Raw genomic sequence first — 8146 nt, 5'->3', positions numbered from 1 at the left:
CAAATTGCGGGGGAGGCCTTGGCCGTGGAGGGTGGGGCCTAAGCAAAGCCAAGGTTCGATTGTGGGTGGGGCCAATGCTCAGGACCCACAGGGCTGGGAAAGGCCCTGGGGGCTGTGGGGGGTGGGGCTTAGGCTCAAGGAAGAGAAGGGGCCCAGGCGTACCCCTCAACCCTGGTCTCAGAGGGCGGGGGACCTCACCTGCGAGCCCCGCAGTCTTCCTGGGACCGAGTGGGCAGGGCAAACGCCCTCCTCTCCTCTCCTGCTCCTCCAGTCTGAGGTCTGGGAGAGCCCTTACCACCTGCCTCTCCTGATCTCCCCGGCCTCAGGGGCACCGATCCTGTCTGGCCTCTGCTTCTCCTCCCACCTCGGTCCACCTACTGGTTCACTCTGGGGTTCCTCTTGTCTCCCTGGGCATCAGAGTTCCCCACCAGCGGCTGGCAGGCGCCCTAGTTGTGGGCAGATGCCAACTCCGCGTCTTCCCACGCTGCCATCTTGACTCCGCCTCCCCATATATATTTTTTTGTGGTACGCGGGCCTCTCACTGCTGTGGCCCCTCCCACCATGGAGCACAGGCCCAGCGGCCACGGCTCACGGGCCCAGCCACTCTGTGGCATGTGGGATCCTCCCGGACCGGGGCACAAACCCATGTCCCCTGCATCAGCAGGCGGACTCTCAACCACTGCGCCACCAGGGAAGCCCCTCCGCATATATTTTTGAGAGTTAATCCTAACACTGGGAGGTGTTGAGCCAGGTAGTGAGTTTCTGGATTGACCAGGAGATCTGTGTTTAAAAAGGGCCTTCCGTATAGGATTTCATATGGACTCAGAGGGGTCTTAGATTTGGGGGTTATTTCAGGCTCTCAAGAGGGCGACGGGGAGAAGTGTAACCCATGTTTGATGGGTCTCCATAGCCAGTTTAGTTAAATACCTTTTGAGGGTTTGATTAGCTCTCTGTACTTTTCTGGACGCTTGGGGGTGCCAGGCTGAATGGAGAAAGTATTTAATCTGTAATTCTTTGCTTTCGCCCTGAGTTAAGCTGGAAATAAAAGTGGGCCCATTATCGGATCGTAGAGACCTTGGGAGTCCGAATCTAGGTATGATGTGTTCCACTAAGGCCGTGGTGACTTTTGAGGCTCTTTCTGTCTTAGTCGGGAATGCCTCTCTCCACCCTGTGAAAGTGTCTGCCATAACCAAGAGATATTTGTAACCCTTGCAGCTGTGCATGTGAGTGAAATCTACCTGCCAGTCTTCCCCTGGTTGGTTCCCCCACCTTTGGACTGGTTTGAGCAGCGTTGGGGGCGTCTTATGGCTCCCTCTGAGTTAACCTGGTGACATACCGGGTGAGCCTGTGATGTGGACTGAAGTGCCGAGAGAATTCCTTTTCCAGGGAAGACAGTCTCGGCTAATTTAAAGAGAGATTTGGCCCCCAGGTGGGTGGCCTGGTGGAGAATGGTTTAAGACCTTCCATTGAGATGCTTCTGGTAGAAGGAGTTTATTGTCTGGGCCTTGTAACCATCCTTCAGGAGTTAAGGTGAATCCCCGACTCTTCCCTTCCTTTAGCTCTAGATCACAATACTGGGGTGGGGAGGCTTTAACTTTGGGATCAAGGGAGCTTGTAAGATTCTTTGAGTGGCTTTCTTTGCTTCCCTGTCTGCTTTCTTGTTACCCTTGGTTATCTCTGAGGAGTCCCTTTGGTGTGCCTTGCAATGGATGATGGCCACTTCCTTAGGGAGTTTTATTGCCTCTAGCAAGTCTAGAATGTCTGGCCCATGTTTAATTGGGGTGTTATTAACAGTCCCCTTTCTTCCCAGATGGAGGCATGAGCGTGGACTACATGGAAGGTATAAGCTGAGTCTGTGTAAATATCTATTCAGAGTCCCTCTCCTAGTTTCAAGGCTCTAATTAAGGCAATGAGTTTCGCCCTTTGGGCAGAAGTGATAGCCTCATAGAGTGGGCCCGACTCTATGACATTTTCTTGACGGACAATGGCATAGCCTGAGACCCCGTGTCCCCTCCTTCATGAAACTACTGCCGTCTGTGAACCATTCTGCATCTGGGTTGGGCAAAGGTGCATCCCAGAGATCTGCCCTAGTGCTGTAATTCTGGTCTAGTGTTTCTAGACAAGAGTGTAATAGGAGGGTGTCAGGATTCGGGTTAGGCAGAAAAGGTAGCAGGATTTAATATATTACAAGGTTTAATTGATGTCTCAGATCTTTCCAGAAATAAAGCTTGGTATTTTTGAATTCTGTTGTCTGAAACCCAGTGGTAAGCTTTGGAGTTGAGAACACCTAGGACCTGATGTGGAGTATAAACTGTAAGGGGTTGTCCCATAGTGAGTTTGGAAGCCTCTTCTGTTAGTAATGCTGTGGCGGCCAGTGCCCTAAGACAGGGAGGCCACCCCTGGGATGTCGCATCTAATGTTTTAGATAAATACGCCACAGGGCGCTGGGATGGCCCCAGAGATGGAGTTAGTGCTCCAAGGGTTATTCCTCTCCTCTTGTGAGTGAAAAGAGAAAACGGTTTGGCTAAGTCTGGTAGGCCTAAGGCCGGGGCCGTAACAAGAGCCTCCTTCATCTGTCTAAAGGCCGTCTCCATCTCAGTGGTCCACTCAAGAGGGAGATTTTCTGGTCCTTTAAGGGCCTCATAGAGTGGCTGTGCCAACAGGCCGTAGGTGGGGATCCAGATCCAGCAAAAGCCAGCCACACCCAGGAAGGTTCTGAGCTGTTGTTTAGTGGCTGGCAGGGCCATATCTAGGATTAGAGTCCTTCGGCGTGGAGAAATACTTCTCCTCCCCGGGGTTAATATTAACCCTAGGAAGGTAACCTGCTGGGAAGTAATCTGAGCTTTGGTTGGGGATACTTGGTATCCCCTTTCTGCTAAATGTTTAAGGACTAAAACAGCGTTGTTGTCTGAGGTTTGCCTGTCGGGGCTACAGATCAAGAGATTCTACATATGGGAGCAGGCAGCCTTCGCCTTCCAATCGTAGAGGTAAGAGGGCTTTTGCTCATGCTTGGTCAAATAGGTGGTGGCTGTCTCTGAACTCCTGGGGTAACACTTCCATGTAAGTTGTTGAGTATGTTTAGTGTCTGGGTCACTCCATTCGAAGGCAAATAAGAATTGGGAGTCAGAATGGGTTGGGATGCAGAATAAGGCATCTTTTAGATCCAGGACTGAATACCATTGGGTCCCCGGTGGAATGTGACTCAGGAGGATGTGAAGGTTTGGGACTATAGGGTGGATGGGGACCACAGCCTGGTTGATTGCCCTTAGATCCTGGACCAAACGGTATGTGCCATCAGATTTTTTTTACTGTGAGAATCGGAGTATTGCGTGGGGAGTTGCAGTGAATTAAAAGGCCGTTTTTGAGAAACTTAGAAATTAGGGGCTGTGGTCCCTTTAAAGCTTCCTCTTTAAGAGGGTACTGTGGGACCCTGGGAAAGGAGTTCAGGTCTTTTAATAACTACCGGGGTGGGGGGCGGTAGTAGATTTGCCAGCAGTAGAAGTGTCCCATATTATTGGAGGTACCTGTTGGTAAATACGGGGTGGAATATTGTCCGGAATGGATTCAATGTTTAAAGCCATAGTGGTTGCAGTGAGAGATAGGGTGGCTCTGAGTCTTGTCAGGAGGTCTCTGCCTAGCAGAGTAACGGGGCAGGCCGGAAGAACCAACAAAGAATGTAAGAGTAGGATATTTTCAAGGGAACATGGTAGTGGAGGTGTAAATCGGCCAAGGCTAAGTTGTCCATCTATTCCTGTTAGAAGGATCAAGGAACAGCGGGTAGAACCAGAGAAGGAAGTTAGGGCTGAATAAGTGGCCCCAGTGTCAATCAGAAAGGTTATAGCAGCCCCTGCCACATCCAGGGTTACCTGGGGCTCCTCTAGCCTTACGGGAACCATAGGGGCCTCTATATTAAGCCCCGGGCACCGTCAATCGTCCGCCTCTAGGATGTCGAGACCCGGGAGACTGTCTGGCTCCTGTTCTTGGTAATCAGCGATCACCGATAATGGCAGTTGGGTCTGAACTTTGCTTGGGGCATTGAGCCCCATCATACCCTTGTTACTGGGAGCCTTGGGTGCCGGCCCACTGGCTTGAGGGTGAGAGGGACAGCTCCTTCTCCAGTGGCCCATCTGCTGGCAAATAGGACAAGGGGTATTAGGCGGTGGGGCGTGACAGTTTCTGACGGTGTGCCCTGGCTGACCGCATTGGTAGCAGGTCATCGGTGGCTTTTGACCGGTAGGAAGAGCTCCCGTTGTACCCTGCCAGAGCGGGACTGGGGGAGATCAAGACCAAAGTATTGAGCATGTTTTCTTAATTTTCTCTCTCTGTTCCCTCCTGTTCCTGGAGGCTTCCTCCCTGTTGTTAAAAAAAAACCTTAAAAGCCATATCAAGTAGCACAGGGAATGGGGTCTGGGGGCCCTGGTCTAGTTTTTGTAGCTTTTGCCTAATGTCTGGGGTTGACTTGCTTATGAAGTGGACCGCAAGTATTGCTCTTCCTTTGTTAGTATCCAGATCTAAGTTGGCATATTTTCTCATGGCTTCTGCTAGCCGGGCATGAAAAAGGGCTGGGTTGTCAGAAGGGTCTCGAGTGACTTCCCTAAGCTTATTGTAATTGACAGGTTTAATGACTGCTTTCCTCATGCCCTCTAGAAGGCAGGTGATCATGTAGTCTCTCCTGGTTCGTGCCCCTGCTGGCCCGTTATCATTTGCCTGGTATCTCCATCTGGGATCCGCTCTCAGGACCGCATCTGCTCCCATTCGATTTTCATTGGGATTTTCAAGCATGTGCCTCGTCTGCCCAAGCTTCGCTTGATGCCCATATCCTGTTTTTTCTCTTCCTGAGTACAAGTGGTCGGGACTACATGAATGTCTTGCCAGGTCAGGTCAAAGGCTATGGTGAGGGCCTGAAATTCCTTGATAAAGGTGGTGGGATCCTGATTGAGGGAACCTAACTTGTTTTGAATTTGGGAAATGTCAGACATGGGAGAGGGAACATGGACTCTAATAGTGACCATGTCTTCCCTTAAGGGAAGCATATTACAATCTGCTTCCTGGCGTTGGGCAGTCCTTGATCTTATGTGGGGAGGGGAGAGCGGGCTTTCACCCTGATAAAGGGGGTGGCTGATGCGGAGCTGTGGGTTGAGGCAGGGGCGGGGGCTGAAGCAAAGGGGGTTGATGAGGTGGGGGACAGGAAATGTCAGGTAGAGTGTCGCCTAGGATATTTGATGGAGAGGGAGACAGAGGGGGCAGGGGGAGAAGGTGGCAACAGAAAGACACATGCGGCATGAGTCCCTCAGATCTGGATTCTGACTATGGGCCATTAAGGTCTGGACATAAGGGATCTCTGAGTTCTTTCCTTGTTTCCAGCAAAAGAGATCAAGTTGGAGGATCATGTTATAATTTAGTGTGCCATTAACAGGCCATTGTTCTCGGTCCCCCAGTTTATACTGGGCCCACGCTGTGTTACAAAAGAAAATGAGGGCTTCCATGGTGGCGCAGTGGTTGAGAGCCCGCCTGCCGATGCAGGGGACGCGGGTTCATGCCCTGGTCCGGGAGGATCCCACATGCCGCGGAGCGGCTGGGCCCGTGAGCCATGGCCGCTGGGCCTGCGCGTCCGGAGCCTGTGCTCCGCAATGGGAGAGGCCACAACAGTGAGAGGCCCGCATACCGCAAAAAAAAGAAAAAAAAGAGAAAAAAGGAAAGGAGCCTCTTCTTTTTGAGATTTTCATGGTCAAATGTTTTCCAGTTCCTGAGGATACAGCCTAGGGGTGAGTCTGAGGGAGGCTCCTAGACATACCAGAACCCGTTCTTAGCCTGTATGCCATAGAAAGAGGGGGTACTGAGAGTCACCGGCTGACAGAAAGGTGTCCCCTTTGTCCCAGTGATCTCTCCGTGCGACTAAGGCATAAAATGGGCCGACCGTCCCAACAATCGCGTCCGACCATGAGAGGTGACCCCTGAGCATGTGACTGAGGCACAAACCATGCAACTAAGGCATCGCGTGGCTCAGGCAGAGAAAGAAAGAAAGGAGAGACAGATTCCCAGGACCCAGCGGGTGACTCTCTGTTTGGCGATTCCCTGAAACGTGAAAAGCATTCCTGGGACGGCTCAGAGGCAACACCGAGGCTCCTGTAAATCAATCTGGCCCGAGAAAAAGGTGAAAGTAACAGAGAAGACAGGCTGAAGAATCGGCCTTGTAGTCCTGCCGGGAAGGCGGCGGCCAAGGGGAGGGGGCTCAGTGCTCTGCTTGAACCAATATGTGCCTCACGGTGCGCGGAAGTTGTCTCGCTGGGGGCAGATGCTCTAACAGCCTGGTCTGTTCCGTGACCCCCTTTCCCTTTCACGGGCGTCTTCAAGCGGCAGGTGCCCTAATGGCTTTTAAGTGCCTGACCCGTGCCCGTACGATATTAATTGGCCCGGTCCTGAGCCCGAGAGAGAGAGAGGAAAAGGAGAGGCCTCACCCGCTTGGGTGGCAGTTACTGGGGAGTAATGGGTTGTGAGGCCTTCAGAACACACCAGAGGGTGCCCCTCGCCTGTTCACAGAGGGTTCGAAAAAAGAAACGACAGTGTGGAGGGGGGACCCCCCGAGCGTCCCCGTACGGGCCACCAAAATACTGTGGTCCGTGTGGGGGTTGGAAGAATTTCCAGACACAAAGTGTTTTAGAAAAGAGTGAGTTTATTGAGAACAAAGAGCAGAGTTAGCGAGGGGCGCTGCAAATACAGCGGGCCCACTTCCTGATAGACCAGGGAGAGCCGACCCCCTCTGTGGGCTAGAAGCCAACTTTTACAGCCGCAAGACAAAGAAAACTCCTGCTGGCAGGATGGCATTAGGTGATTGGTCAGGATGCTACAAGGTGAATATTGTACCTAATACAGAGTTGGGGGCTGTCCGGTTAGGTCAGGAGAGCCCATGGCAACGGTTGCTATGGGGGCTTGGTTAATTCTGGAGATTTTTGTCCTGTGCCCTCGATATAGGGCTCCACACTTGTAAATGGCATTGTTTTTAAATTTCGTACATTGCTAGGGCATAGAAATATTATACATTACTAGGGTTATTAAAAATTGTACAGCTTTTTTTGGCTCTCGGAGCATTACCATGGCGGTTGGAAAGAACAAGCGCCTTACGAAAGGCGGTAAAAAGGGAGCCAAGAAGGAAGTGGTTGACCCATTTTCTAAGAAAGATTGGTATGCTGTGAAAGCACCAGCTATGTTCAATATAAGAAATATTAGGAAAACACTAGTCACGAGAACTCAAGGAACCAAAATCGCATCCGATGGCTGCAGGGGGCGTGTGTTTGAAGCGAGCCCTGCCGATCTGCAGAGTGATGAAGTCGCATTTAGAAAATTCGAGCTTATTACTGAGGACGTTCAGGGCAAAAACTGCCTGACTGATTTCCGCGGCGTGGATCCTACCCGTGACAAAATGTGCTCCGTGGTCACAAAATGGCAGACCGTGATCGGAGCTCACGCTGATGTCAAGACTACCGATGGTTATTTGCTTCGTCTCTTCTGTGTGGGTTTTACTAAAAAAACGCACCAATCAGATTCGGAAGACCTCTGATGCCCAGCACCAGCAGGTCCGCCAGATCCGCAAGGAGATGACGGAACTCATGACCTGAGAGGTGCAGACAAATGACTCGAAAGGGGTGGTCAATAAACTGATTCCAGACAGCATTGGAAAAGACGTAGAAAAGGCCTGCCGATCTATTTATCCACTCCATGATGTCTTTGTTAGAAAAGCAAAAATGCTGAAGCAGCCCAGGTTTGAATTGGGAAAACTCATGGAGCTACATGGTGAAGGTAGTAGTTCTGGAAAAGCTCCTGGGGACCAGAGAGGTGCTAAAGTTGAACGAGCTGATGGATATGAGCCACCAGTCCAGGAATCTGTTGAAAAATCAGACTTTTAATGGTGACAAATAAAAGACCTCATTTGTGATATTAAAAAAAATTGTACATTGGTAGGGTATTGAAAAATGATTTGTGTGTGTGTGTGTACTGCCTTCATGTCGAATGACCTTGATAAACTACTTGAAATTCTAGGTTTTTGTAGATTCCTTAGAATTTTCTAGGATAGAAAATTATTTCTTCCTTTCCAATCTGTATGCTTTTTTTTTTCTTGCTTTGGTGCACTGGCTAAGACTTCTAGTAC

The 8146-nt window shown here is 50.7% G+C and overlaps 1 pseudogene; it reads left to right on the top strand.

Moving 5' to 3' along the window:
• The first annotated feature begins 6676 nt into the window (after positions 1–6676).
• Positions 6677–7937, top strand: LOC116744439 (annotated as a pseudogene).
• The last annotated feature ends 209 nt before the right edge of the window (positions 7938–8146 follow it).

Source organism: Phocoena sinus, chromosome 19 (assembly GCF_008692025.1).
Source record: "Phocoena sinus isolate mPhoSin1 chromosome 19, mPhoSin1.pri, whole genome shotgun sequence".
In the NCBI taxonomy this organism is placed as follows: domain Eukaryota; kingdom Metazoa; phylum Chordata; class Mammalia; order Artiodactyla; family Phocoenidae; genus Phocoena; species Phocoena sinus.
The sequence above is the reverse complement of the archived record's forward strand: the minus strand, read 5'-3'. Positions and strand labels throughout refer to the sequence as shown.